We start from the raw sequence: 25,714 nt of genomic DNA on the forward strand, positions 1-25,714 counted from the left end.
CTTGTGTGCATAACAAATCTGGAAAGATGAAGAGCCTAAAATAATGTTCATAACAAAACTGGCTGTGCTGTGGATGGCAGCAGCTTAAGTGAAATGGGATTTAAAGCCACTAAAATTGAAATGTTTAAAATAAATGAGTGACCTACTTTTGAGTGTCACATAGGTTGAAACTGCTTAAATGTCATGGTTTTGAACTTAGAATCAGTGTTCTAGCTGCATGTGTCAAAATTGTAAGTTTGATTTGAATGAAGAAAAATGGGAACAAAAGTGACCTTTGGCTGAAGCCTGACTTAAGGAGATTGAATTTTGCCCAGCAACTACCCCCGACAGGAGTTGAAACTTGCTCAGCAACTGTATTCACAGGCCTGGCCTGCCTTCTGCTGCCCCACCAAAAGGAGATCATACCACTCTGATTGAATCAGGGGAGGGGTACCTGGGAGCAGGGAAACAGAACAATGAACTTCCCTTTGCTCCAAGCAATTGCTAAATCAGGGGGTCGTAAATGGCTTCCTCTTGGAAGGAAATGGGAGGGGCACTGCCTCTGTGAGCCAGCTGAGCTTGGAGGAAGTGGACAAAACAGAAATACCCCATGTGCTTTGGGAAACCACACCCCTCTGGGCCAGAGCATAATTTTAAAAAGATGGATAATTCATAATACAAAATTGTCAAAATTATATCAATAATATCATTATTCCTGTGATTTTTCTGTGCACATTTTAAGAGGTGTTAGGACTCTGTGGTATGTTCTGGGGGTAGTAGAGGAAAATAGGGTATTACTCAAATGTATGTATGTTAAAAATCTGACATTCATCATCTGATGCCCATATTCCTTGCGCACATTTGTGTAAATTCTGGAAAAGTTTAGAGGTTGTGTTCTGGATGAAAAGGGCAGAATTCTGTCAGAAGTGAACACAACATCTTACAAAGACAGGGATCGGATAGTTTGGCGCTACAGAAAATATGTTAACTGGACATATAATATCAGAAACATTGTACATAGATAAATATACATTTAAGTCAAAAATAGATTTGTGTGCAAAGTGACAAGGGGAGTGTTCTTTCTGTATGCCATAAAAATGATGTCTCATGACACGTGAAAACTCACAACTCAGTTCCCCAGTCAGGCGACAAAGAATCCACTAGCCTATCAGGATCCTCAGAGGGTTGGGCATAGAAAGTCAGCCTTCCGACCCATTTTCAAAAGTCATAAAAAGAGCCACTGAGACCCAGGTAGGGACATTCACTTTCCACTTTCTTGCGAAGCACTTTGACGGACGACATCCAAATTCAGGCACTATCCAGAGACCAGAACTTAAGAAACCAGACTCCAGAACTTTGAAACAGAAGGCCTACTGCAAGCTAAAAGTATTCTCAGCTGGCCTTACAATTTTGCAAACTGATTTACCCCAGACTTCCAAGGGGCACATCACAATAAAACAGCCGGGCTTTGTAGCCATTCCATTAAATCTCATTGTAGCCATGCACTTGATTCCATTAGCACCTTGAAGTCTGCCTCCTTCTCTAATCTAGCTTCCTTTGAATGCACTGATAGTGTGGCAGGCCCCCATTAACCAATCTAGCCACTGGAGCAGATGTAACAAACTATCCATCATGTCAACCAACTCCCAGATCAGAGGAGCACTTTGTCGGACCACAAACACGAACAACACCCCTGCCTACCCCCTCCTTCCCTCACTTCCTCCACTCATCCAATCTTCAGGGGAAGCACTCCCCCCACAGACTCCTCCCTCTGCCACCAACATGTCTTGCTCCTAACATTCTCACACCACTCTTTCCGACCCTTGCCCCCCCCTTTAAGGGGCACATTAGAATAAAACAGCCGGGCTGTGCTGTTTGATTCTAGCCAATATCTTTTGCCAGAACCAGACCCAGAGAGCAGTGCTGTATCCAGAACCGCAGACCAGACCGCTGTGCAGTGCCAAGAACTTTTGCCAGAACTAGAGATCCAGACCAGCAGAGCAGAGAGAGCCACAGCTAAACCTGTTGGCCAGATCTGTGACGAACCCAATTTCTTCCAAAATTTGGAGTGAGTATCCAGCCAGAGCTGTGCAAAACCAATCTCTTAGTTTGTAAATAATCTAATTCAAACCATTTCCACCTATTTAGAACTGCCTAGAAATCGTGTGTCCATTCTGTGATTTCAAACCTGTGAAAGTGTAATTTGTCATTTGAATCTTACTTTATTTCTGAGAATCTACCTCCAGTAAATTGTCTGTATCTTGTGAACCGCATGTCCTAGGAGCGAGATTTAACTTTCATTTTAAAGCTAAGAACCCAAGCGTTCCAACAAGCCCACACCCGACTTTCATTTGCTTGCAGATGCTGAACTCCATTTTCAACCTGATAATCATTCATGAATCACTGATAGTGTTGACCTGAACCAATCTTAAGTAGCTATCACCTACCCTGAATCTCCTATAGGGAATTAAAATCATTTTTAGCATATTTTTCACTTCATTGCAAATCACATTTAAAAGTATTTCTGCCTGTTTTAAAGCATACCGGTTGCTCTAAGCTTGCTAGGGGGGAACTGGAATTTGTATTGCATTTTGTTTGTATTCCTGAACACTGTGTGCTCTCTTTTCCATCTCTTTATATTGTATAGGGGGGGGAGTGAATTGTCAAAAGAAAAAGTGATCATATTATCCCTTGTTGAAACCATATCAGTTTATTTCTGTGCTGCATTCTTTCCATCATTGCTTTTCCTGGAAACCATAAAAGTATTCTCTGCTACCTTATCCTTTCTATACTAACTCCTCACTGAATGGAAAGAGTGTGCAGTTGTAACATTGCTCATTGTTGATCAACATTATATTCATAAGTGTGCTATCAAATATTAATTTATTCATAAAAGTGTGATATATATATATATATATATATATATATATATATATATATATATATATATATATATATATATATATATATATATTGTTTAATTTTCCAAATAAACCTTTTAATTTGCAAAACAAACCTACTTCTTGGCTCAGTGAGGTCAGGGGGATTCAAAGATGGGGGCGTTATACAAGGGTTTATCATCCAGATCTATGAAATTGTCATAAAAATATATAAATAAGGGCTTCCCTTGGGCATCCCAGACTAGGCATTGACTTAGTTGGGGTGCTGAATTGAAGTCACTTAACACACCCTAAACTTCTAGGGGGGAGGGGTGTACCTATCGGTGGAAGTAACCTATGGGAAACACATGTAGTTTACAAACTCATACAGGAGAAGACTAACCATTGCTTTGCGATAGTGTTATTTAGAATACATTGCATGTGTGCGGCATTCATGACATGAATTAGGGATGCATTCAAGAATAAGCGCTAATTTGTTCAGTCCTAGTTAGAGACACAGAACAACGATGCCTCATCTGTTGATTAATTATCACATTCCAATTCCGAGGTGCAGCAGGGAACACGCACGCACATCCACATATAGGTGTATCGGGTTAGTCTTTTGAACAATTAGGTAGAGAAGTCGAATGACAAATGGGCTGCAGCCTAGTAAGTATGCCACACTCATGGGATCCAGGGCCGAGGTCCTGAGCTGGCAAAACAGGAACTGAGATGTAGGGCACTAGAGTCCCGTAGGTGAATGGTCATTCTATCTGAACTACCAGATGCACAGAAACAGTGCTCTTAAATCCTTCATGAATTGGATGATTAGTAGGACCTTAGGTCAATCCCCCAGGAGGGGTAACTGAGACAGGGGGTGCCAACCACAACAAGGCCTGTGCTTTGTACCAGAGAGAACAAAATGTGATGCCAAGTTATAAGATGGGGTGCCTACGTGTCCGGGATGAGAAAAGAGTTGCCTTGTTTGCAAGGACCAGGCTCACCTCAAAGTTATCTGCTGAGGTCATGCTGATGACCAGGTGTACATCACATGGTTAGGAGTGAAGATAGGATGTTACCTTTTTAAAATTAACCAATTACTTTACAGTGTTTTGAGGTGAAGAACTCATCACCCATGTATGGCGGAAATGGCAAAGAGGATGACACCACTAATTAGTGTAGGGGCCATATGTGATGATTAGCATGTACATAGTTGGCAGCCAATGATGGTGGGGGATTTATACTGTATATCGACAGCGTCATGAGTGAACATTTTTGTGCTTATAACGCAGACCCCATTTTGACAAAGAGAGAGAGAGCTCTGTGGCCCTAGACCTATACAACCACTGTCACCATTTTGCTTTTTGTATACAAAAAAAGCTTGTATTCTTCTAAAAAAAAAGGGTGCACCAGTCTTTTTCCATAGCAGGTTGTTTTTTCTATGTCTGGTTGTTTAGGTCTTACCCTACACCATGGGAACCTGTATATTCTTCTTATGTTTTCACCTGAAGTGCTGCTATTAAAGATTTGACAAACTAACAACACCCTAGATCAAGGCCCATGTGTGTTTTCTGCAGAAAGAAATTAAGTCACACATCTACGTCACACACCTTAACTTTGCTTTTCTCTTATTTATTTAAGTACTTATGTGTTTGTATTGCGCCGACCACCCACGGGCATCAGGGCGCTACAAATAGACGCTAAACAATAGGGACAAATATTGACGGGACAACTGGCAAGCCATAATGAACAAAGCCATTATATAAGGTGATGTCTGTGTCCCATTTATTTGAAAAGATGGGTTTTCAGTTTTGTTTTTCAACTCATATGGTTGGGATATAATCTCAGATTTAGTGGTAGTTTGTTCCTTTTGCCAGCAGCAACTGTTGGGAAAGCTCTACCTAATCCATTCACTCTCTTGCATGTGGGTACCACAATGTGGCCGGTTGTTTTTGATCTAATTGTGTGGCCTTGCACGTATCAGGAGATTTTAGCTTTAAGATAAGCTGCGGCTTGCCCATGGAGACACTTATGGACCAGTGACATTGCTTTAAACTGGACCCTGCCTTCCACCTTAAACCAGTGCAATTGTTTCCTTGCATTGCTAATGTGTTCTGTTTTAGTTTTCTGCTTAATAATTCTAACCGCGTTGTTCTGAATGTGTCGGAATTAGGTAATACATTGTTAACTTGCACTGAGTATTAAAAAATTCCCATAGTCGAGATGTGAGAGGATAATTGCTCTAGCTAGGCTAGCACAGTTCTCCTCACTTAAGAACGGTTTAATTGCTCTTAGGAGTCTTAAATAATATGAGCAATTCTTGCTCACATACGTTGCCTGGACATCTGTGCTCATAGAGGACTCAAGATACACTTCCAAGGTCTTAACCTTGCTCATTACTGATATTGGGAGATCTTTAAAGAAGAAGGACTCATATTGAGGTGTCAATTTAGCTCATGCTTGGTGGATCCAAAAACCATCAGCTCTGTTTTATTGACGTTAAAGCAGAGACAGTTAAGGTCCATCCAAGATGCAATTTTATTACTGTCTTAGTGGAGGTGCTGTCCTTCACATAGTCTCCACTCAGCTCCACCACCAACTGAGTATCGTCGACGTACTTAGCGAAATAGACATTAATGTAGTAAAGGATTTCACTGAGAAGACGTAGATATAGATTGAAAAGGAGGGGGGATATAGTGGCTCCTTGAGGCACTTCAGACAGAATATCCATTACGTGGGAAAATATGTCATCCCAGTGTACCTTGGATTTCCTTTTGGTTAGAAATGACATAAGCCATGCGGTTGTCTCCTCTGAAGAATTAGCAACTTTCTCCAAGGCACGTTGGATCAGGCAGTGATAAATGAGGTGAAAGGCTGAGCTTAAGTCAAGAAGGATGAGGAGGCCTGTCTTCCCTTCATCTACTATGTTCAGCATGTGTGTCTGGAGATCTAACAAAACAGTTTCCGTTCTATGGACTACTCGGAAGACGGATTGCTGGTGGTGCAGAATCTCATTTTCCTCCACATGGACCTGTAATTGGCCAGTGGCCACATTGCAATTACCTTGAGGACAAAGTTGCAATTAGTTATAGGTCTTAAGTTGCTCGGGTCTCTATGATTTAAATTAGTCTTCTTCACCAGAGGGGTGACAGTGATGGTCTTAATGCTAGATGGGACTTAATTGAATCATTTACTATCCGCATGAGCAATGGAGCAAAGATGTCTGCATTGTCCAAAATTATTTTAGGTGGCCGAATATTCTCTGCACAAGCTGATGGTTTCATTGTGGCAAGGGTTTTCAAGGTATCTTCCACTGTAAAATCTTGGAAGTTGAAAGTTTCAAAATGGTTTCATATAACTATAAAAGGTGGCTGTGCGAATATTGGCTCGGATGTTAGGGCACTTGTGATCTGCTCACATACTTTTTTGATCTTATTAAAAAATGCTGTCTGGTCTTTGCTAAAATCTTCCTGTGATGGAATAAAGGTGGTGTTTATGGCTGTGGGCTTTTCGATAGATTTTAATATATCGAAAACTTTACTAGATGCATTAGTTGCTGATTGAAACTGGTCATTAAAAAAGTTGTTTTTTTTTTTGCCAGGAGAATGCCTTTCCTGTAGGCTTTTTCAGGTTCGTTCCAACTATCTTTCTTAGTTGCAGAAGTTTGTTCAGCTAACTCCTTTCTCTTTTTCTTTTTTCCTTTTTTTAGTATCACTAGATCAGAGTAGAACCATTGTTGTTGTGTACTATTAGTTCTGATCAGTTTAGATGTTAATGGTGCTTTTGTATCTATTAGTACCTTCAACAGGTGGGAGAAATGTGACAGTAGGGTTTCACACGTATCCTCTTCCTTATGTTCTGCTATGATTTTGCTAATGCACTGTTCCAAATCGGCCCTTGCATTTTTCTTGTAATTGTGTCTTAGGATCCTCTTTGACTCATTGGGGCTGTCCTGTTTGTGGTGCAGAGGAGTCATATTGAATGTTACTCTAAAATGGTCTGTCCAGATACATGGTGTTGTACTATAATTACCTGTTTCTAAATAATGGGTAACTACCCAGTCTAACTAGTGCCCATTAGTCATGGCCGGATCAGAATTCATGACCTGGAAATTAATGTTATTAAGTCCCTTCTCTAGCTTGAGAGCTTCCTTGTCTTTTGCTTTCCCTCTCCATCGGTTAAAATCACCCATTACCAGAGTGATGGTATTTGGGCCTTGGAGAGAATTGAGTTGCTGGGCTAATTCCATGTTAATATCTGTTTAAGAGATGAGATTCATAATACTGTTATTTGTTGGTGAGTGTTTCAGGTGTGAAACCTCACACTGAGAGCAGGTTGTGGTAGATGGATATATATGGATAGAGTCCTTCATAATAATGGCTACACCTCCTCCCAATTCAGTCTCTCTGTTTGTGCAGTATATATGGTACCCATCCGAAACTGCAATGGTGCAAGTGGGACCAATGGGGTTGAATAGCACCTCTTCCAGTTTCTTCCAGGACCCTGATATCAATTAGATTGTTTTTCAATGTATGTAATGCATTGAACCCTAAAAGCCTTTATAATATTCATATTTTCAATACATTTGCTGAATTGGGACATGATGTCCATTACTAAATTCTGTGTGTGTTTTGGACAAGTCAACGTCTTCCAGATTAATGTGTCACTGATACACCCTTAAAATGCTAGAATATTTCCACCCAAATCAGGTAGACACCTTTAAATTCAGAATTAATTGTCCTCCAGCCAAAGAGGCGAGTGAGGTGTTTACCAAAGTTAAACAAGTGTGTCATTCAAAAATATCTCAGTTTTAGATGATTGGTCCTGCATCAGAAACATTGTTTGTGTATGTCAAAATATGGCTTTTTCAGTCTACAGACACTGCATATGAGTGAAGAGAAACTCTTGGAGAGGAGAATATGCATAACATGTGTTTTTTATACAGTGCAGGGGAAAGTGATCCAAAGTGTTCCAAAAGTCACAAAGATAAAAACATACATGAATAAATAGAATAAAAATACAATCAACCAAAATTAATTACAAATAAAAAAGAATAGATATAGTGAAAGTGCAAAGTGCCCACTAAAATTAAAAGAGGAAGTAAAGCAAGTATCTTTTTAAAGTCCAATGGGGAGATTATAATCACAGCCCCACTGTTTCTTAATAACGACAGAATTTGGTATCTTTGTCAAATCATCACTTAAAGAAATAATGACCATATTTCATGTTAAAATAATTTCAGTCACGTTTCCTCTATCAATGAGCCCATCTGTTTTTGTCTTAAAAACCAGGCTCTATCGACATATTTTGCAACACAACTTACTCTAAATGGATGTATGGTCCCTTTACATCGTTTGAGTGCCTCAATGCTTGAACGAACACCAACTTCTCTGAGTAGGGGCCATAATTGTCTCACCCTCAGTGGTTTTGTGGCCTCACATAAGAAGAGAAAGTGGGACTCTGTCTCGTCTCCCAGGTCACATGCTGGGGAAACCTCTGAGCCAGCCTCAGCCCAGCGGTTGGTCAGATTGGCAATCGATAAGGTCTCAAGCACCAGTCTTACAAAAAGTGATCTTGAGTACAGGTCGGATAGATAGTTGAGAAAGCTTTCTAGACCAAATTCAGATTTAGAGCAGAGATACCTCAAGACACAGTGCACGTTCCTTGCATTTTCAATCATTGTTTTCCTTGACATGACAACAGCAGCCTTCTTAATTCTTCTATAGGTGTTCTTGTCTATATTGTGCGTCTCTTCCCACAGTCTGGCCCTCACTGAAATCACACATGCTTTTTTTTCACATACGCCACCCAAGGAATGGTTTTGCCACGCTCAAGACCCAGTGAATGTTTCAAATACTTGCCCAGATCTTTGGAACTCCAAAGTTTCACCCAGTACAATATTGGAGAGACAGAAGCCAGATCACTGATTGATTTGAGTTCCACATGTATAAGAGTTCCACTTGTATAAGGGCCTTAGGGGTTGAACTGGGGCGCATGATTTGATTTGTTATTTATTAAGTGTCTATACATAAGTGTTTCAAGGTGCAACCAGGCAAGTAATGGGGATCAAAGGAAGTCATGACAAGCGATATTACTAGGCCTAGTGTGATTTAGATTGTGCAAGTGCACAGCAAGAAGTGCAGGGGAGCGGGTGCCAGGCGAAGTGAAACCAGAACAGCAGGCCTCAGAGTTAAGTGCAAGGAAAGTTGTGACTACAGGGAGCAGCCCAGCCAGGTTGTGCAAAATTAGCCATGCGGCAGTGCAAGGTGGGCTAGGTAACAAGAGTAGGGAGATTGGTCGGGGGGGCTAGTGCCCTGTAAGACTAAGAAGATACTAAACAGCCAATCAGCAGATGGATGAAGTGGCAGTGGTAGGTTAGCAGGCGAGAGGGGGCACGAAAGAGGATATGAAATGGAAGATCTTGAAGAGCTTCCAGAATTTAAGGAGATCTGGATGATGGCAGAGAGAGGCAGGGAGGCCATTCCAGAAGGAAATACCTACAGAGGAGAGAGATCTACCCCCCATTCTCTGGTTAGAGAAGTGACTGACACACAGAGAATAACAGGTAAACGAGCGGAAGGCTCTAGAAGGAAAATATTTAGGAAGAGATAGTTGAAGATAATGAGGGCAACAATCCCAGTAAGCCTTGTGGACAATTCAGAGGGTCTTGAACTTTATCCTTGCAGCCACAGGAGCCAGTGGAGGGCTTTCAGGGCCAGAGAGATGCAGTCCCTGGGCTTAAGGGCAAGGATAAGTCTTGCAGTCTGACGCTCCTTTCCCTTTGCGTTCTCACTTCTTCCCCTCTAGCGTTGTTGCTCCACCCACCTTTGCGATGTTGAACAGCCCCCCCCCCCAGTGCTGTTGCTCTGCCCCCATTTGCCTAGTCACTCCTTCCCCCATTTGTGCTGTCACTCCTTCTGTTATTATATGGCTAGACTGGCATGTTGGTGCAGCCAGTTTCAATATGGTTCATATTATGGCATGGCAGTTTTAATGGCAAAGCCAACAGGACTGCGTTCTTACGTGGGAATGATACCCTGTATTGCCAGAACCAGAGTGTACATGTTTTCTTATAGTATCATTACTGATATTTTGCGCAAAGAAAACATGAATATTTCGATTTATGGGATTACTGGCATACATATATGTATGGACACAATGGGAAAGATCCCCCACAACCCTGCCCTTCATTCGTTCATGGTCACTCCCAAAGCTTGCACTGCTCGTGACTCGCATCTATTTGCTTTTTTCATGAGTTACCCTACAAAACCAACTGCCTTTTTCTCGGGGTAATTCCACCCATGACCCTCCCCTTGATTGGTTCAGGGTCCCTCCCAAAGCTCAGCCACTCCTGCATGCTTGTAGGAAGTATTTACACCCCTCCAATAAAAGAAATTCACCAGCCACCACTGGGTATAGCACTGTCTTTATGGCACGCTGAATCAAGAAAATGCAGGCATACTGTTATTACACAGCAGCACAATAACTGGGGAGAGTTGCCAACGACACCACAACTGGTCATTTAGACAGGTCTATGGCATGTGAAAAATGGGAAAAGCAAAGCAAACTTGGCATTTGCGTTACTTTAGTGTTCAATAAAAATACTGTTTGACTGTTAAATTTGCACAAATATCCATTTCGCTGAAATCATAGTGCCCATGGCCAATTCAAATTGGTGTGAATTTGGGCCATGGAAACTATGATTTCAGTGCACTGGGTATTATCAGTCTAGATGTATTTCAAAATTGTCTTGAAGTTGGACCAGTGTTCCTGCTGTATATAAATATAAAATAGAATTTAAAAAACAAACTGGCATCAATTACTCTTTGAAGCCCTTTCAAAACTAGGTTTATGCTCAATAAATAAATGCGAAAAAATGCATAAAATGAACGCTGGGCGAAGAGCTTTGATCATTCAGTGCTGGGCTTTTGTTAAATACAGGAGTGTAATGTAAACATAATGGCCTCATTACGACCCTGGCGGAAAGTAACTGACCTGACCGCCATAGCGTAAATAGCGTTTCCGCCATTGCACGATGGAGTAAAGTGCGGCTAATTCTGACCCATCGGGCACGAGCATTACGCCATGGCGGAAGTGCAAAGTCCGCGATGGCGGAAATGTCCCCAAAACGCCCCTCACCGCCGTCGTACGGCGCCCTAGGTGCAATTCCGCCACCCATCATAGCGGTCACCGTAATGAGCGGTAATCGCAAAATACGCTGACCGTAAATATACGGAAACGGAAGTAAAAACATGGGGCCGGAACGGAAAACAGCACGCCGTACACCTATAAAATCAGAATCCCAACACAACCATCAAAAATCCGACCCTGAGACACATCCCAACCCGTTAGCCACCCTAGTGAAAACAATCAAAATGGGAAAAGTTGCGAAAAAAGCGTGCGACCGCAAGCGGCAGGTCCACTTCTCCCATGAGGAACTCACCGTGCTCACAGAGACCCTCCAGGAGAATGCTGCCGTCGTCTTCTCGACGCAAATGACCAGGACGGCACTTGCGAACAAGAAGGCCATATGGGCCCTGGTGGCACAGCGGGCAAGTGCGGTGGGGACCGCACCCCGCAACCCACAGCAATGCAGAAAGCGATGGGACGACTTGCGGATACACGTAGGGAGCATACTATCAGCCAACCGTAACATTGCCACAGCTACCGGGGGAGGATCGGAATCACCCATCAAGTTGACCCCCTGGGAAGAAATCTGTGCCTCCACCATTGGAATGGAGAGTATAGAGGGAGTCGGAGGGATGGAGAAAGGAGTGCAGACATCCGAAGAATCAGGTAGGTGGGCCAAAGTAAACAATGCTAAATCCACAATGTCCAATCATGTGAAGTACCATGTGTCCACATAGTGCAACAGAAACACATGTCCAGGAGAACGTCCACATACATTGGCCTGATAGCGCACTTTAAAAGTCACATTAAATACATAAATAAGTACAAATCCTAAAAACACCCTCTACACGTGCAGCATGCACACCCTAACTGCAGGCTGCTAAACAACTGCATCCTCAATCCACACAAAAATGAAACCACCTCCAAGGCCCTGACCCAAATCACCCTCAGGTACCACCCCAATGCATGTGATACATTGCCATTCCAATTTCCACAGACCCATAAATAACGCTCGCCCTCCTTTACTCCACCACAGGGTCCGATTCAAACGACGAGCTTCAGGACACCCCTACCAGCACACCTGCAAAGAGGGCCAAGACCAACGGCCAAAGACCCTCCACCTCAGCTGAACGGATCAAGACACGGCAGCAGCACAAATCAAGTGGCAGCACACAGGAGGGGACTCCAACAGGCACCCCAGCAGCCAGCATGCCCACAACAGCAGCACCACAGGTCCCCCCAATGGATGCCACAGAAGGCACTGCTTCTGGTGGCAGCAGCCCCATAGGTGACACTGCATTAATGCCAGCATGCTCCGACACAGAAAACGGTGCTGTCGATGTAGGACCCATCCATGACCTGTCTCAATCCCCCTGTTTGTTTCATCCCGTACACCATGAGGATACCGCGCAGGGGCACCCACAAGACGACGACTGGCCATCCCCCACAAGCCCTGTGGCAAGGCAACATGAGGTGATCAGCCCCTCTGTGACACCACCGCAAATGGGCATGGCCCAGCAGAGGCAACAGTCCCTCGACCAGGTGATCGTGCAACAGCAGCAACTGGCCACGCTCCTCAAGGAGCATGCTGATGAATGTGGGGGTTCTAAGGCAGCCATAGAAACATCTACTGAGACACTTAGGGCACAAATGGAGCGAAGTACAGAGACACTAAGGGTACAAATGGAGAGAAGTACAGAGACACTAAGGGTACAAATGGAGAGAAGCACTGAGAGCCTGAGGGGGGAACTGCATGCGACGTCCAAAGACGTATGTGGTGAACTTGCTGCTGTGCGCCGTGTGCTCACTGAGCTCTCACAAACCCTTAGGGACATGCATGGACGTGAGCAGGCAGAGACATCATCCGTTGCAAGTTCCGTCCAGGGCAGCCCCCAACGTAGATCTGGGAGGAACCTGCGCTCCACAGGCAGGGGTGCCCCTGATACCCGGAGAGGGGGCTTGCAATAGCGTCTGCCCACTGACAATGAGCATCTTTGGACACTGGTGTTCGGGGGGGAGGTAGGAGGGTGGAGGGGGGGTGTTGGGCTTACTTGGGTGGCGGGTCGATGGGGTGTGTAACATAAGTTCACATAAGCTATAAACATTTCACAATCATCCAATGAGATGTGTGGACATTGATCTTTGTGTACGAGGCCTTTATAGGCGTACAGTCCATATTGTGCATGTTCCAGACACACACAGTGCCACAAGTCCCGTGTCCATGTATCAGCCACCAGGCGTGAGTGCTAGAAGCATGAATCTATGATATTCTGATGATTTTCACGGGCCTCCTGTGCCTCGCAGACTCCTTCAGGTGCTGCCACATCCCCACCCTCATCATGACCATCTTCAGGTGCTTGCAGTTCTGCGTCAGGGGGCATGGGCACATTTCTACGTACGCACATGTTGTGTAGCATGACACATGCCATGACCATCTTTGCAACCTTCTCATGGCGGTACAGGAGTGCCCCGCCAGACCTGCTGAGGCAGCGGAAACGAGCCTTCAGTAGGCCGAATGCCCGTTCTATGACTACACGGGTACGTGAGTGGGCATGGTTGTAGTCCTCCTCATGCTGGTTCTGTGGGTTCCGGAGTGGTGTAAGGAGCCATCTCTTCAGTGGATACCCGGCATCACCTGTATGTGGACAATAAAGGATGTTTGTGGAATGACATTGCTACGTACGCATCCCCACCCCTTCCTGCCAGGTCATTGCCGCATCACATACCCCACATTATCATGCATGAAATGAGACTCACCGAGTAGCCAGGATCTGTTCCCTGCGTGTCGCTCCATGTAGCGTGGTATTGTAGAGTTCCTCAAGACCATAGAATCATGGGTTGATCCAGGATATCGGGCACAACAATGTGTAAAGATCCTGTTGGAGTCACACACCATTTGTACATTAAGAGAATGATATTGTTTCCGGTTGCGGTACTGGACCTCCATGGCATGTGGGACAACCAATTCCACATGGGTGCAGTCGATGGCACCAATGCAACCCAGTATGCCGGCAAGTGCATGGAATCCCACTTTTGTGTTTGTAATCTCCTGCTCCGAGCGTGGTAAAGAGATGTAGTCGTCTGCGTGCTTCAGGAGGGCATCGAGCACTTGCAATAGTGTCCGTGACAACAGTGGCTGTGAAATGCCATGCAACTGTCCGACTGTGTGCTGGTAGGTGCCTGTGGCCAGGAAGTGGAGTACAGACACCACCTTCAGTAGGGGTGGGATGGCGTTTGGGCTATCTATCATGCTGACAAGGTCAGCGTGTGTCATGTCCACAATGGCGGTTATGGTGTCCCGGTCCAAACGGTAGAGGGTGTGGATCTGCTCATCAGTGAGGTTGAACGGATGAGCTCGGAGGTGTGGGATTGCGGGCTGCCTGCGTGGTGGTAGTGGCTGTGCTGGTGGGACTTGCTGGCCCTGCCTTGCCCTCCTCCTCCTCCTGCGTCTCCTCTGTGCGGCCGGTTGTTGTAGTAGTTAGTGTTCGTCTTCTTCTTGAAGTTGGAGTACTTGCAGTGCTATCAGGTCCCCCAGGGCCAACATCGCTAGTCCTGCCGGTAGCATTTTGGAGTGGGTGTGGTTGTGGGAGGGGGTTGGGTGTGCAATTTATGTGTTTTCAGGCTGTATAGCCTCCACCTGTGGTGATTCATTCCACCTGTGCCAGCTGCAATCCCCTTTGGGCGAGCACGTCCCGCACACAACGCTGCAATTTGACGCATGGCATCTTGCTATTACAATCATGTATTTAATCCCGATGGCAGTGAAATATTGGTTTATATGTTCATTCTGCTATGCTCCCATTGTTTCACATACTAACTTTGCAGTCGCGAACAAACTTGCGAAGGGTCAGTGGAATGTAGTACTCGATTAACGGTGGACCCTCATGCAGCACTGTACCGAGGTTCACCGACGGGCGGGGCGTCCCATTTGTGAGTGAAGCCAGTTGCCATTTTCACACACTGCCGCACTACATGGATGAATTTGTGATTTCAAGCGGTCACAGATGCCTTTTCGACGTGATGTTGCAAATGAGGAATTCGAAGGACAGCGCTTTCGGTTTTCAGCTAGCGGCGAGGAGACACCCACAGGTCTGACTGCAAATATAACGTTCTATTGTTTAATGTCCTTCGGACAGGGGCCATGGCGAGAATGCAATGATTGATATGAATAGTATGGGATGCGCAATAGCGTAGTGGACGATAAGGCAGGACGTTCCCAAATACATGTTACTTCACAAAACTAGAATTCCGGGCTGGGGCACAGTGGATTTTGCAGACTGCATTACGCACAGACTCAATGGAAATTTCAAATGTTATGTGAGTAAATAATCAGGCGTTTTCATACCGGGATGAGGGAATGATGTATGGATGCATGGACAGATGATTTAATTGAGAGTTTGCCATGTACATGGCTTTTTGGAATCTATCCCCTTCCCCTGCGCTATGTGATGCAGAGCTGCCATAGTGGGACCATCGTCTATCTGCCCTTGTTGAACCCTCCCTGTCTCGATGCGCCTTCAAACACTTGTGTCTATGCACGTTACTAATCCCATCTAATGGATTCTGTTTTAACAGACGCATGCACACAAACACTTGTTTGTAATAGTGTTTTCACCTCGATTTATATAGTTATGATTCGCAAGTGATTTTTGGGTGGAAATAATCCTTTTGAGTGGGCTAGCATGCATATGGCTGTAGATTTAGTGTGATCATTGAAGTGAGTAATTCAAATGAAGTTCTGATGCCCATTCTATTCTTTTTCATTTCATTTGGGTGACAGGTATCTCCTCCGCTTTTGCCGCTGCCATCTGTATGCCACTCCTGCAGATGGCTTTTACTCCCGACACCTGCTGCTTCGAGTTAATCAGTGGAGCACCATTACGATCTTATGGGACGATCGCCAATGGGCCACATGCCCTTACGCAGTACTAGTGGCTAGGAGCAACATATCGACCTTTCAGCTGGACTAGTGCCTACCTAATGGGACGGCCCTGCGGTTCTAGGCGCTTCCATGTTGCCTTTTTGAACGTGAATGTAGCCCCTGTGTACCATGAAGGAACAGGGCGTCACACAAGAAGAAGCTGGTCATTTATTGCGGATGCAGCCCACATTAATGAATAATGTTTTGGAGTTTATGACCTAATAGCTGTATGGGCTTGGTGAATTTGATGTGCATTAAAATTTTATTCTGATATTAACCGTGTAGCGTTATTCTTTGCAAGTAATGTAGCATATTCCTATTTGTGGAGCGATGTATTGTGAGAAGATCTGCATTGGGTTCCGGCTTCTGAGTATAGTTGCGTGGTACTGTACTGGCCGCGTTTGCCTACGAAGCCCAGTAAGGTCAGGAATAGGGGCTGCCATTATGACTGTTTTAATGATGTCATGCTCAGGGGCGGGGGATTAGCTTTTGTGTAACAGATGCCGGTCAGCCAGGTGGATTGGTGGAATGATGTGATTATCAGAAAATGGCTGGTCACAGGTTCCTGTGTTTGCGTGCGTTTCTTGGAGGGAGACTGAGGTCATGTCCATTGGAATAGCTTCTGTATTCGTGCCATATGTGCCCTGCAGCTCCCATTGGCCCCTCTTGAGATGAGCCTGGCTGCTCAGTCACTCTGCCAACTTGTGTGGTACATGCTTATGCTGATGGTTGGTTTGTTTACTGGAAAGAGTACAGGGCTGGTGCAGTCTCCCTCACGATACTGCTTTGAATGTTGCCTTACACTGGTGTCAAGCGATGGGGGCCTGTTGTTGTTTTGTCTCATATTTCAGTTCATATTGCTGTACTTGAACCTTCACATGCCTGTGCTGCATCAGTACGGCAATGGTGACATGCCAATATGGATGGCCACTCACAAGGCACTTGGAGCCCCTACATTCATTTGTTCGTTGGCATGCATGGGTGACTTGTACATTTCACTGGTTGCATTGTGTAACTTCATTGCACCTACGAGGAGTTGTGCAATGTGGGCAGGGAGTGGTGTACAGGCACTCAGTAGGGCCATTTACGGTTGGTTCACGATGCCGTAATTCTCACCATGGCGGAATGGTACTTTCCGCCATGCTTGATGGCGTTAAGTAAATGTCCGCTAGGGTCAGAATTCGCGTACCGTTGCGCCATGGTGGTAATTACGGTTTTGCATGGCGCGCGTGCGCGTACTTGGTGCAGTTAGCGTTGGCGTTCACTACGGTGTCGCTAACGGCATCGTACTTTACGGTGACGGGTCATAATCGCACCGAGCGGTATTCGATGGCGGTATTGCATTTCCGCCATCGTTTTTCGATTTCCGCCCGGGTCGTAATGAGGGCCAATATAAACCATACCAGAGGTCACTGGACTGTTTTTGCATTTGCAGAATACATACTGTTTCTCATAGAATTAGAGCGGTCCCTGAAATAGGTCACTGGACTAAGCTCCAGCTTGTTGTTATAACATGGCATGCTACACCAGTTAAAATCCTGCCCCAGATGTTTAAGCAAATGCTGTTAAAATGAGCATAACAATAAAACGTCAGGTTCTTTAAAACAGAAGCTGGAGGGAGATCACGTCTTGAAACACTTGTGTATAGGCGCGTTATAAATGCCTTATCATATCATTTCATTTCTGGGGGGGGGGGCACGAAAGTATTCCTCCACCTAGAGATTCTATTTCAGAATAAAGTCTCTGGGAGAATTAATTCTGAAAGCCGGAGGGGGAGTCTCTGAGGGGGCGGATACATTTCTCCACACCTGCACTAGTATCAGATCCCATGTAATACTTCTCAGAGCACTCAAGAGAGCAAGCTTTGCCATATAACAATCTTCATTGTACATTCCTTGAGATGAATTATAGTTTTTCTGGATATGGCTACACATTGAAAGGTTTGGTTCGGCCATGTAAAGCCATAAGTGTTCTGAATTTTAAAGCGCGTGTAAAACACAATGCAATGCTAGGTGATGCAAGAGAAACAATTGTATTGGGTTATTGCTCTTTATCCAGATATTTCCATGCCCAGTGCTTGATTTGTAAAATCCGGAAGTGTGCTGAATTGTCTGGCTGTTGGGCTGGAAACATTGCTGCTATGCGTTACTTCTGCCCACTGAGTTCCTGCAACGTTCTGTCGGCAAGAAGAAGATGAATCGCCGTGGAAACACTGTCTCTTTTAACCCTCGCCATCATTTCAAGGGGACTTTGTGCTTTGCACGTGCTGTAGGACTTGGGATGGTGTACTTGTGCTGGTGGTTGTGTGGAGGGCGCCACCTCCCTGAGACGTTATCTGACACAGTTCTTTTTCCTTACAGCTCCTCCCATTGACCCGCTCACCACTGTCCAGCCTATCCATATAACTCCGGTACACGCGCATCTCAAGTGCGCATCCGGAAGTGTGCTGAAGTGTCTGGCTGTTAAGCTGTTTGGCGGCGTGGCGAAGGGGGTGAGGAGGGGGTGTCTGTTGTAAGTCATTTTATCTCTTGCAATATCTTTGCCCGCTTGCTGCATTTACAACGTTAGTTTTGTTGAGTACGTTAACTTCTGACATTTCCTGTGTTACCTACGTTCTTTAAAGCTGCCTCAATTGAAATGCCTGCATCAATTTATGCTCTATACATAGATCTAAGTTGGGGTTACAAGTACGCTGTGTAACGTCACACTTTCTGTGCAGCTTGTCTGCTTTAGGGTGAAATCTTAAAGCAAATACCTAACGGCTTGTAACAGCAGGCGAGGCAAAAACATGGTTGGTAGCCTACGGAGCGGGAAGAGTCTCTCCGAGACAAAAACGCATAGTGGTTTAAACCTCTCTGAACCTATTCAATTACACGACTCTAGTGTGGAGATTGTGTTACCTACCTCACACTTCACTTTATATGGTGAACGTGGTATGCACACAAATATGGTTCCATGCAGTGAGAACTCGCTTGCAATCAAACCTAATGATAGTGTGAATGTGCATGCTCTTACTGCACCTGCACGGAAACCACCAATAGGGGTGGTTCCGAATTTAGCGCTACTCATCACCCTGTTTATGCAAAGGGAATACCGCCATCTGTTAATTTAACTGATCACCCAAACTTGAGTGTCACAGAGACTCGGATGCTTCGATTTTGGCCCCTACGCTCGTGAATGAATGGGGAACGCGTTGTAGAATTTCCTTGGACCCTGCATCTCCTGCAGTGTTTTTACCCTCAGAGGTTGAGAGCATTTGCTTTCACAATCTCCAGGATGATAACTCGCAGGATCCATTGTTGGGGCATCCCGAGCAGTACCCCACAGGGCCATTGCGGCCATCGACCAGTTCTCCCACACATCCTCAGTGAGTCACTCGAGGGCTGGTGTTATGTAAAAACACCACTCAGACGATCTGTCTGATTGTGATGGTATTGACACCTATATGAAGGATATTGGTACAAATACATCTGTGTTTCAAAATGACATCTCTGCCCAGCCCAGCAATGTGAACGTTGATTTCTCGTTGATTGGTAATCTCCAACATTTTCATCCCGTTGGACAAAGGACATGATCTGACGCACCTACATCTTGACAATATTAAATCTATGATTGCAGATCTTTCTGGTAAAATCTGCAAACTTGAAGGCTTTATGCTCGTCCTTGTCACCTGTCAGTATGAGAAATTGGGCCTCTTGGACTCTTTTATTCTAAAGTCTCTAACTCCTGTCATCCCCCTGCTGTCTAATAAATTCACTCAACCTATTGAGGAGGGTGCAGTTGATGTCACATCACGGCGCTCATATGCTCAAGCAGTGTCTGCTGATGTGCCATCTACTGCCCACACTGGGGATGCCATGTCCTCCCCACTACTGGAAGCAGTTCATTTGAACTCATTGAAATTGGATGATGTTTTCCGTTATCTAATTTCATGCCGTACGAGAGTATATGTTGGTGGTGAAGCCAAGATGTCTATGTCCACCAGAGGTGTGCCAGAGATGGGCAACCAAGAGGACTCTCCAAATAGTCCCTAGCCGCTGAATGAAATAATTGAACAAATGGCCTCTATGCAAACCTCTATGCAAGCAGAGCCTCAGTCCATCAACATGACTCTAGAAACTGCCACAGAGAGGAAAACATTGGCGAACTGACTGATACTTGTCATGGAGATGCCTCAAATGAGGGAAATTTGTTTATATTTTCCCACAAAGTGAGACGTGCCCATGCAAGGGAGCTTAAACGTAATAATAATACGAGAAAGAAAAAAAAACTCTGTATCACATGATACACAAAAAAAAAAAAACAATATCAGTCTGTTATGAAAAACGGTGGTCAAAAATCCAATATAAAAAAAACAGTCAAATTCTCCCCTAAACGAGGTCCAAATTGACTTGACTCAACTGAATGAGGAATCAAAAAGAGTCCTCAATTTAGAAATGTCAGTCAGACAGAGCCGTACGAGTAATGAAAAAGACTTGCATCCACATTAGCTGTCTCTAGCAAAGGCGTTTTACACTCAGTAGGGTCCCCTCTTCGCAAACAAGGCCGATTATCCAGCTACTATCCATTGGCAGCCAATAAAATAACTGGTGCAGGTTCCACCCGTAATGTGAAATAGTCGGCCACAGTGGCAATGTCCTCTCAGGTTCCTCCTTTGCCCGAAGTGACTATTCCAAATATGCTTCCTCGGGTGCCAACTCCTTGCACGTTCTCTTGAGGTATGACGTCTGATATGAACGCACGTAATACAGATAATATACAGATTACACCATATTTGATGTATACAGCCACAAATTATATGACCGATGCCGCAAGGGCAGCTTTGCCATCAACATCGGTGACAGCTTTAAAAAGTAACTTGGGTACTGGCGAAATGCCTCCGTTGAGAGCAATTGCCTTGTCATCAAATGTTGCTCAGATAGAGATAGAGGAAAGTGGCTTTCTTAATGACAGCACGTACATTCTGGGGAGGAGTAGTGATCCTAAGCAAAAGGGCAGCAGTTATTAAATTGCTCCTTTTTGTTAAATATCTTTAAAGGCCGTCCGCAATTCAATACTCTCCACTTCCATGATATTGCATGGATCAAGCTGGCAAACCACAACACCTTTCGTATGATTTGTGCTCCACAACCAGTGATTATACTAAAGTTGTTGTGGGAACATTGAGAGGACTTTGAACTACGTGGTCTCTCGCTTTGCCTATTTCGAACCATTGAGGAGGCCAGCGAGTTCCTTGGGGCATTTGCCGTCCAATGAGTCGAATACACTAAGTGCATCTACCAGTCAAGGCCTTCTGCTCAGTCTGCTGACATTATTACACAGATATCATCTCTGGTGGGGGCAGCCTCTAACATCTCGTGACTAACTCCACTCTTAACCTCTATCCTAGAAATGTCCTGAAACAACAAACAATCCTAGGCAGCCTGCATGTAACATAGTTTCATGGAATTGCTGTGGGCTGAACAGTTTAAGGACCTTGCTTGCACGGAATGTTGCAGTAGGTCTTCCCATGGTTCTCTTTTTGCAAGAAACCATGTATGTAAAACACAGTGTGTTTTTTTCCTCAAATGGAATTCGAGCTATTGAATATATTTCTACATGTAAATCTGCTCATAATTTTAAAATGATGTGTATGTATTTTAACCCTGCCATAACAACATAGGAGGGCTTCCTTGATCTCTTGGATGGGGTCCTTGAAGAAGCTTTTCTGAAACATCCAAATTACCACATAAATATAGGTGGCGATTTAAACTCGATATGTACATGGTCCATTTCTAACTATAAGAAAAACCCAGGCCACAATTACCAACTGTCATCGGCAAGAAGGGGAGATCGCTGGATGCGCTATTTTGCGGAATGAAACATCCAAGTCGTAAAATTTTCATTCAGCCCTCATTTAGGAACATAGGCAAGGGGTTTTGCCTCGTCATTTATCGACTACTTTTTTTGTATCAAATCGACTATTGGGATTGGTTGGAAATGTGGTCATCCTAGATCGCTCTCTTAGTGACCATGCTCATATTCAACTTAATTTACATCAGAGAACTGAGCCACTTGCACGTGATCCTATCTTGGGACTGGTACTCTTAGTTCTTGTTAGGACTTCTGTAAAATGGCATCCCAGGTTATGCAGGGAATTAACATTTTTGGTAAATAGGGATGCCTGGCGAGTGCAAGATGTCAACCTAACGACATTGAATGCATCACTTAGGTAGGAATTGAACATCTGGGTTATAACAAAAAAAACATCTAAACATCTTCATTCATTGCTATATCGATCCCATTCCTCAATCACCCCACATTTGCTCACTTATAATCCGAAAATAGCTGCACTCAAGCAAGAAAAAAATTGCAGTCTTAAGTCTCTCAGCAAAATGCAATTGGCCACCAATAATTATATTCCAGCTAAACAGAGGATTCTCCAGCAATATCAAAATTCGATGAAATCCATCAAATATCATCTACATCTTAAAGATAATCAATGGATGATGGGTCTTATTATTAAGAATTACACTCTTAACATCTGGTCTTTTCTCAATGGCAAACACGTGCCGTAGGGTCATCTATCTCTGCTGACACTTGGCAGCTCTACATTGGAGCCACATTCAAATTACCTCTGCCTTTTCAGGCCTATGATTCTGGAATACTACAGGCCCGATGTTCTGATGTTTTTTTCTTTTTTGATAAAGGATATTCTATTTGCCATCCAGAAGCTAAAACCGTCTAAAGCGACAGGTCCTGATGGGATTCCAGCATGTATTTTTAAATCAGATCCCCATCTCTGGGCAGCCATTCTCCGACGGTTTCACCAAATTTACCAATATTCTGTCCTCAAATATTCTCCAGGTATCATGGCTAAATGCTATTATTATTCCTATCTTCAAAAAGGGCGATCCCAATAAACCATCTAACTTTCGTCCGATAGCCCTAATGGATACAGCGGCTAAGGTATTTGCCATTCTTCTGCTCAAACATCTTGAAGCTTTTATCTCTGAAAATGACATCTATTCCAACTATCAAATAGGATTCAGAAAATATATGGGGACTCCTTTAAATGCCATCATAAAAGCCCATCTCCTCTCTAGGTCCAAAGTTACCAACTCAGGGCATATTTACATAGCAGCTTTAGATCTGTCTTGCGCTTTTGACACTGTGATTAGAGAAGTGCTTTGGACGAAGCTACCAAAAATAAAAAGTGCCAGGGCCCACCGAATCTTGGTTCACTAATGCCGGCACCGGAGGACCGACTGAGTGCTAGTCCGTGGCTGTGCAGTTCGTTAAGGTGCTCTGGTTGCAAACACATTTCCTTTATCAGTGGCAGATGCATGATGGAGCATTTCCGACTCAAAGAGCTCATAAAACACCTGTTACCTTGCACATCTGTGCAAGTTAAAGTGAGCAACACAAAGCACCCATTTGATGATGTGTTTATATCCATGATGTCTGCGATCTGTCTGTCTGTCTTGATACGCAAAACAATAAAGTTGCATTAAGTCACTAATCAAATGTTTTAAACATCATGAATACATGAAAACAAAAAGACAGCCTTTGAGGGTGCCACCAACCCCGAGTCCACTTTTCATTTATTTAGAATTCTCAAGCTTGGCACACGTCATAATGACCATTGTGTCCATGGACACTTTAAATCATGAGTACATTTGGGAGGCCTGTTGCATTGCAGAATGTGATGACCCAGATAAAATGGCTATTGTCAGTGTTCAGTATGGTTTGCTTGGGGTAACCTAAGATTAGCTGATGACGATGTTGTTTTCAAAACCATTTTCCTCTCTCTGTGGGTTTATGGAACCTGTGGTATATCCATGTCCTCATCAAACAGAACAGTGGCCATGGCAGTGCCCACTATGAATTGCTTTGGCACTCAGACATTGGTGTGATTTGAGTGGCATGAATGAAAGCCATGCATCAGCCAAAGAAACCATTGGCCGTGGCTATATGCCAAATTGATTACTGGCCATGGGTGCATGTGCCCACTATGGGTAGGTCTTAGTAGCCTGTGGCATGGACTTGAACCACTGGCCATTTCCCTTAAGCCACTCTCAAGTCCAATTATCAATTGCTGGCCATTGGCAAAGGGATCACTGCCCACAGTCATAGGCTTTTTCCAATGACAACTATGAGTGAGTTTTAAGGGTCTGGGGCCCAGCTGACGACCATCCATGCACCAAGCAAAGATAACATTGGGCATGGCTGCAGGGCACAATAATTAGACACTAGACATATGACCTTCTATATCATAAGAAATCAGTGAATAATCTTTGGTTAAAGATACATGGTTAGGGTTCCATTACTAAATTTCTTGGACATTTAATAAACAATGATTAGTTAGACTTTTGATAAAGAAGTTTTGAAAGTACTTTTTAAAGGAACAATATAGTTGCCAGGCTAAACAACAACACTCAAAATAATCTCAAGTTAGTGTTTATTTAGCAACCATCATTTCGCCACTGCCAGCGTACAACCATAACCATATCTCTACCAAAACCACGAAGTGCTCAATGGGCCACGTATGCTGATGCAATTGACTATTGACTTTGTACAGAACTTGAGCAACAAAAAAAAAGAGCTACATGAAAAAAGAACTGCGCCACACTAGTCACAGTCACCGCTGTAACTGCTATTCCAAAAATAAACAAAACATCTGTTAATACATAATTTGAAGACCCTAATGAGGAGTACATGGCGGTGGGAGAGTTCTTGTTTTAAGATAGTTGCTTTATAACCAGACATGCCTATTTTGTTAGGATTGTTGTTTTACACTGTAACCATAGTGTTAATACTTTAAAAGGCTGACACGCCTATTTTACTCAACGTGAGTATTCATCTAACACCAATTTCTCTCATGATTTAACCTGCACAGGCTCTTATAATATTTCTATAATCGTATGATTGAATGCTTATCTGACTTCTTATACCTGCTGAATAAGAAGATTATCTCCAATGTATTTGCAACAACCTTTAAGGTCATTAATGACCTAGGCCCTGTCTTTTCACTTGAGTGATCACCCTTTACAGACTTGTCATCACCTGACATCCATTGAGAGTTCTTTCAGTGACAGGCCACTCCATCAAAGGAGAGATCAATGATTCACTTTCAATTTCTCTCAGAAGAGTATGTCCGAGTCATCCTTAAGCTTGCTTGTTTGCTGAAAGCAGTAGGTGTCTTCTTATCGCTTGACAGGCAATAAGAATGTCTGTAAAAATCGTACATTTTTACCACATTTTAGGAAGTGCGACAGAGTTTCACAGGGTATAAAAACGACGGAATAATAAAAAAAAACCTTCTCAGATCAGACAATTGGTAAAGCACGTGAATTCTAGTATTATTTTTGCTCAACATTTAGTTAATTGATATTTTATTGGTGAGATAGGAAAGAAGAAGGTAGTATTCAACTATTAAATGTAGCTCCGTGTTATGAAACAAACTTTGTTTTATATTATTTTGTAATGTGTCTTATTGTCAAGTACAATATGAATATCGTAATACATAAACAGTACAAATTATAATTACTTACATGATGCGCTGTGTTTAATAATTCTGATCTTTCTCCAAACGTTTCCCCATTAAGTCCATTTACCTCAAATGAATATTTATATATATTTTTCAAATTATAACACGAAGGCGGGCATGTCATTTCACAGCAAAACATCACACAAAAAACACTTGCAAAATGATCGTGTTTTGAACCTGGGTGCATTCTTTGATTGCTGTGTATTCTGAATCTAGGTACAGTTTCTACACTGCTGTGTGATCTGAATCCAGATACTTATTTCCCACTGCTGTTAG

The sequence above is a fragment of the Ambystoma mexicanum genome, chromosome 1q (assembly GCF_040938575.1).
Source record: "Ambystoma mexicanum isolate Mex_15411 chromosome 1q, UKY_AmexF1_1, whole genome shotgun sequence".
Classification (NCBI taxonomy): domain Eukaryota; kingdom Metazoa; phylum Chordata; class Amphibia; order Caudata; family Ambystomatidae; genus Ambystoma; species Ambystoma mexicanum.